This window comes from Elephantulus edwardii, unplaced genomic scaffold, assembly GCF_000299155.1.
Source record: "Elephantulus edwardii isolate Elephantulus edwardi_28Jun2011 unplaced genomic scaffold, EleEdw1.0 scaffold00003, whole genome shotgun sequence".
NCBI lineage: Eukaryota > Metazoa > Chordata > Mammalia > Macroscelidea > Macroscelididae > Elephantulus > Elephantulus edwardii.
In genome coordinates this window covers 23427941-23434377 of record NW_006399753.1, presented here as the reverse complement: position 1 = coordinate 23434377, position 6437 = coordinate 23427941, and the positions used below count along the sequence as shown (strand labels likewise).

The 6437-nt window shown below is 39.0% G+C and overlaps 1 pseudogene; it reads left to right on the top strand.

Moving 5' to 3' along the window:
* The first annotated feature begins 4918 nt into the window (after window positions 1-4918).
* On the top strand, window positions 4919-5368 carry LOC102844379 (annotated as a pseudogene).
* Window positions 5369-6437: the final 1069 nt, after the last annotated feature.

The following is a 6437-nucleotide window of genomic DNA, read 5'->3' as shown; positions in this document are numbered from 1 at the left end:
TATAATCTTAGAAAATTGGGGTAGGGGCTTAAGAGGAAGTATCTTTAACTTGCCTGGTGGATACACCTCTTCAATTACAGCACTCCACCCGCTGTATATTAATTATTCATTTTGAAGTCTATTTCCTCTGCTACACAGTGAATTTTTTGATAAAGGGGATTCTGTCTTAGGTAAATTTGCAACTTCATTTTATACTCTGCTGGCATATATATTTTTTGAGTGATTGAAAATGAATGAACTATTTTTCTTAATTTCTATGGTTCTCCTAGTTGCTGGCATCCTGGCCCTGTGTCCAAATTCCTTGTTCTGCCTCTTTAGCTTCTGTGGGCTATAAATCATGCAATGACAGGAAGACATTGAGAGAATTCTATCTGGCTAGAATACAAAACCCTGAATCTGAATCCTACCCTCCTGCAGCCTCTCTCCTCAAGGCTCTAAGAAAATCTATGCAGAGAACACTAAGAAAATACATTCTTTTTACTAAATGAAAATTTTAGCTCCAATAAGAATGTTCATGTCTAGCTTTTAATGTGTAAGTCTAGACCTTGTAAAGGACTATGTCCAGACTTAGGTGGTTGTTGTCATGTGCTATCAAGTTGGACCCAACTAATAGCTGACCCTTCAGTAGGTGTCAGAGGTTTGAGGTCACACAGGAGATTACTCCTCTTTTTCCCATGAAGCAGCTGGTAGATTCAAACCCTGTGACTTGGGATTAGCAGCACAACTCCTTATCAAGTAGTCCTTTAATGTGCTTATAGGCTAATAGCCATGATGGAGTAAAGAAAATCCATGGAAAAGCACATCAAGGATAAGTAAGACAGAGAAATAGCATTTACCTGCATTAGCTGGTCTAATGGTCAACCTCTGGGGTTTCCTATAGCAGAGAAGACACAGAAAGATACAGCTTTCTCTGAATTAACCACGAAGAAGACAGATAATAATATAAAAAATTCTAGATGATGTTATAGAAATTTCTACCCCATCACCCTTGGTTTGAGTCATTCTATTAGTATATTAAAAATGTTCCATTCTCTATACTCAGGTTTCAGTCTGGAATATACTAGTCTTTGGTCTTCTACTAAATATTTTCCAGGGCTGGAACCATTATGAGTTAAGTGGCACAAAAATGTTCCATTCTTTGATGTGTGGTCTGACAAGCACTCCAGATACAAGCTCCTTTAATTAGTATTTTTCCTTGAGGGTTGAACCTATATCTTTAAGAGGAAAAGGGTCACTTTGAGCTCTAGTGGAAGTCAGAATGATTCTCAAATCATAGTTTGTGGGGATTTGTTTGCCCTAAGATCTGCTCTCTTATTGACCAACAGCTTTCTTATTCTATTCGCATCTTTCATTTCATCTGCCTTGACCTTGGTGTGTGTGCCCCATCTATAGTGGGTGCTCCTTCTCTGGTTTGTCTTAGCCATATGTCCTCTGTATGTTCAGGCCTAGGAAAAGAAAATGGTCATTTTCTTTCAGTAAATTCTAACATCTTCACATGAATTGCTTCTTTTTTTTCCTCATGTTTTCCTTAAAGTAGGATAGATATAAATAAACACACACAGAGGTATACTCATATTCACATGGAAAGAATAGGAATCACATTGACTACATTTGTGGAAAGAGACAATGGAGAAGCTCGATATCACCAATCAGAACAATGTTGAAAGTCTGAAAATATAGATCCTAAAAAACAACAATAACAACAACAAACAGACCCTCAATTGCTCATAAACAAGTCCAACTTAAAGCTTAAAAAATTATCTTCACAACGTCACAAGAGCTAGATCTTGAGTTTATACTCCACCTGGATGTAGAGACCATTTCAAGAATAAATTTGATAATACCAAAGCCCAAGTGAATTGTGGATGACATCAAGGACATGATACATGAAGAATCCAAAAGGTCAATAAGAATGCAGAAGAGAAAGAAAAGACCAGGAGGAATGTCAGAGACATTGTCAACTTTGTTCTAGGATGTGGGAAAACTAAAGCCAATGGAAGAAAAGAAGATAAGTAAGAAGATTTTTCAAAAGCAGTTACAAAACACAAAGGAAAACTTTATGAGAGGTGCAAAGATCTGGAATGAGAAAAACCAAAATGGAAGAACACTCAATACTGGTTTGCTTTTCTCAAACTCAAAGAACCAAAGGGAAAAAAACAATCAAGCCTTGACATCCAATAGTGATTGAAACTATGGGCAAAATATTGAATGATTGTTGTTGTTAAGTGCTGTCAAGTTAAGTGCAGCTTTTGTGCAGGAGAATGACAGACAATCTTCCCTCATGTGATTTACTGCATCTGAAAACCTCCCAGAGGCTCAGCTATGAGTCAGTTCCAACTCAATGGCAAACAGCAACAACACTGGTTAATTAGGAAGTGTCAAAAGAAGGAGTAAGGTATAACACAGAGTATCGAAAAGGACTGAACAATATTCCCCCATCTCAGGAGGTAACATATGATCAAGAACTGATGGTACTGAAGTTTGAAGTTCAAGTGTTGTTGAAAACATTAGTGAAAAACAAAGCTTCAAGAATACTAATTGAGATGTTTTTAAAAAAAACCCATATGTTACACTAAGAGGTACTTCCTCATCTATGCCAACAAATTTGAAAAACAACTGCATGTCCAATCAATTAGCAGAGACCCATACTTGTGTTCATTCTAAGGGAAAGTGATCCAACAGAAAAAAATTACTGAACAATATTAGGAATATTATTTTAAAGTAAAACTTTGCTAAAAAAGAAAAATTATTACAACAGTACATAACAGGGAGCTACATAAAATTAAAACTGACTTCAAAAGAGATGTAGAATAAAAGATATCACTATTGACATTGAATAGATCTTGGTTGAAGGAAGATATTACCAGAAAGTTGTTTATCTATGTATATTGATTATGCAAGGGAGATTTTAAGGACGTAGTTCATACAGAGCTGCACTGCTAAACCAAATGCAGCAGCTAGCCTTTTGTAGAAATTGAAATACAAGAAAAATGGTCAATCTTCTCTTGTGCAAGTTAGTCTCAGGAAACTCACTGGAGGGTCAGTGTGACTTGGTTCCAATTCAATGGTAATGACTGAATAAATGATTTCTATGCAAAAGCCATCCTGTGTAGATCTTAACAAATTGTAGACAACATTACAAAGAATGGGAATTTCAGAATTATGCTATGCAAACCTATATACAGAGCAACAGACAGTTGTTGGAAAAGAACATGAAGAAAATAGATGGTTTAACATTAGGACAATTGTATGTCAGGGTGTGTCCTGCACTATATTTGTTAAATCTGCATGCTAAGCAAACAATCTGAGAAACTGAGTTGTATAAAAAAGAACATACTTAGGATTGGTGAAAGACTCAACAACCTGTGATATGAAAATTACAAAACTTTATTTGCTGAATATGAAGAAGTCTTGAAGTACTTCCTGATGATGACTTCAACCTTAAAGATCACATCTTAACATAAAGAAAACAAAAATCCTTACAACTACACCCGTCGATATCATCATGATAAAGAGAGAAAAATTGAAGTTGTTAAAGATTTCATTTTACTCGGATCCACAATCAACACTCCTGGAAGGAGCAGTCATGAAGTGAAATGATGCCTTGTGGGGGGAAATCTGCTAGGAGCCACTTTAAAGCACTAAATAGCAAAGACGTTGCTTTGATGCATAAGGTGGCCCTGACCCAAGCCATGCTCTTTTCAATAACCTCATACATGTGTAAAATTTGGACGATGAGTAATAAAGCTTGAAAAAGAAACCATGTCTTTCAATTGCAGGGTTGGTGTCCGTGGACTGTCGGGGGCGGGGGGGGGGGTCTGTCTTACCTACACTTCATTACAATGTTCCTTAGAAGTGAAGGGGATGAGCCTTTCTTTCATATCTTTGGACACACTATCAGGAGGGACAAGATCCTGGAGAAGGATACCATACTTAGTAAAGTAGAGGGGAAGGGGAAGAAAAAAATGATCAATAAAATGGATTGTTACCATGGCTGCAGCAAAGGGCTCAGTTATAGCAAAGGCTGTAAAGATGGTGCAGCTCGGGTGGTATTGTGCTCTGTGGAGTGTGGGGTCTCCAGGAGTGAGAAGAGACTCCATGGTTCCTACTAACAGGACAGACAGAAGAATGAATGGATGAAAAGAGAGAGAGAGAGAGAGATAATAGATAGATGATACATAGATAGATGATAGATACATAGATGATATAGATAGATGGTAGATGGATAGATAATAGATGCATAGATAGATGATAGATACATAGATAGATGATAGAGTTAGATAGATAGATAGATAGAAAATAAATAGACAGATGATAGATAAATACATACATACATTTCTGCTGTGTACCACTGAGCCAGAACTAACCCGTAGCTGACTTCTAGTGGGTTTTCAGAGGCTGTCATTCTCATGGGAGGAGAGTGTGCATCTTTCTACTGTGGAGCTGCTGGGGTGTTCAAAACATGTGCCTTATGAAACCACCAGAGATCCCCAAGATCCACCCATACAGACATACATGTGTATATGAACCCTGCTGGTACAGTGGTTAAATGCAAACCAAAATAATTGTACCTCAAACCAACCAATTGTCCTTTGGGAGAAAGGTGTGAGCATCTGGTTCCAGAAGTATTTACAGCCTTGGAAACCGTGTGGGATTCTGTCCAATAGGATCCCTCTGAGTCAGAACTGACTGAGCCGAGTCAGGTATAAATATACATGTTTGTATTTCCAAGTTCATTTTAAGAGTCCTTGGATTCTCTTGAAAGTTTGGAAAGATGTAAGCCTTTGAGGGAAGAAGCAGATGAGACCTCTCTTTAAATTGTGTTGCTCTCCCCATTGTAGGCACTTGGCTGAGGGTAGAAGTGTGGGTGATGGTTGTTGCGGTTTGTGTGCTGAACTCCTCAGCTCTGCAAGCCGCCATGAAGCAGGGGTTCAAGGAGGACCACTTGTTGGAACACAGCTGCGTGGAATCTGCCCAAATCCGCATGAAATATCCCAACCAAGTTCTGATGATTGTGGAAAAAGGCTCTGGATCTCGGATTGTTGACGCTGAGAAGTAGAAGTACTTAATCCCATCTGACATCACCGTGGCTCTGTTCACATGGGTCATCGGGAAAAGGATCCAGCGTCCCTCAGCAAAGGCCATCTTTCTGTTTGTGCATAAGACAGACCCACAGTCCAGTCTCATGCTGGGGCAGCTTTATGAGATGGGGAAAGATGAAGATGGATGCTTGTGTGCGGCCTGTAGCGGCAAGAATACTTGGCTTCTGACAACCAGCGCTGGACTGGGTGGACTGTTCCTCTTGGCCTATCTTGTAAACAGCCGGCCATTTTTAGTTATCACGCCAGATCTTCTTGACGTAGACTGATTAGTGCATTTGTAACTGGATTTTTTTCTTAATATACTGGAAAGTTTTGTTTCTTTAGACGAGCAAATTATCATACAGAGTTTTAAGTGTTTCTTTTTTGTGCGTTGTGCTCTAGCTACACTCCCTCAGGGGAACTGGTTCCTCTGAGAATCCTATTTAATGAAGACATTTCCACACTGAAGTGAGGTAGGCAGCATATTGAAATGAAAGAGAGGGAGATGATGCATGTATTCCGGATTATGTTTGAAGTGTTAGATGATTAAGTATTAAAAGCATCCAGATTTTATCGTCAGTAATCAAAACACTTGCTTCACTAGATTTTTGCCAACTGCCAATCACGTTGGGCTTCACTAATTTGTTCTTCTTTCTGAATCTATTAAGGTAAATAATTAACAATAAAACTTATAAAGGGGAGGGAAAGAAGCATATAAACTGGTGTTTAAAGCTTTGAGGTGCATTGTTTACTGTGAAGACGTCCCCCTAAGCCACTTGAATCTCCCAACTTTAGAATGTTGGCTGACAACTTACTAGACGGAGCACTGAGCTAATATTCAACTTTAAACTAAGTCAGAAATCAAACACATCAGTCATTCAACAGCACATTTCAGGGAGGGCATCGCCAAGTGGATAACTATCCTGAGCAAAGCTTGCCCAGGCAGGTATCAGAAGAAAACACTGCCCTGCAACGTTTCCAGCATCCTAAGCAGGCGGGTTGGCAGTCCACAGTCTCGCTGGAGAGAGATGCCTCCAGCTCTTGAAGGAAATGGTAGATGATTCCTAAGCAAGACTGCTGAGGACTAGAGGACTCCACACTTCCCTAATGCTTCACCCACATGGCCTTTTCCCAGGAGACTAGTAGAGCTGGGTCAAAATCTCCATTCTGCGGGTGAGAAAACAGAAATGAGTACCCTTGAGTTTATTCTAGGTCATGACAAGACCATACACATCACAGTAGATGTTTTCCATATGCTTCAATGGCTAATGTTTTGAAATTAAATCACATTAACATTTTTTCCAAGAGATCTCTGAGTGGACTTGAACTTCCAGCTTTCTGGTTGGTATACACATA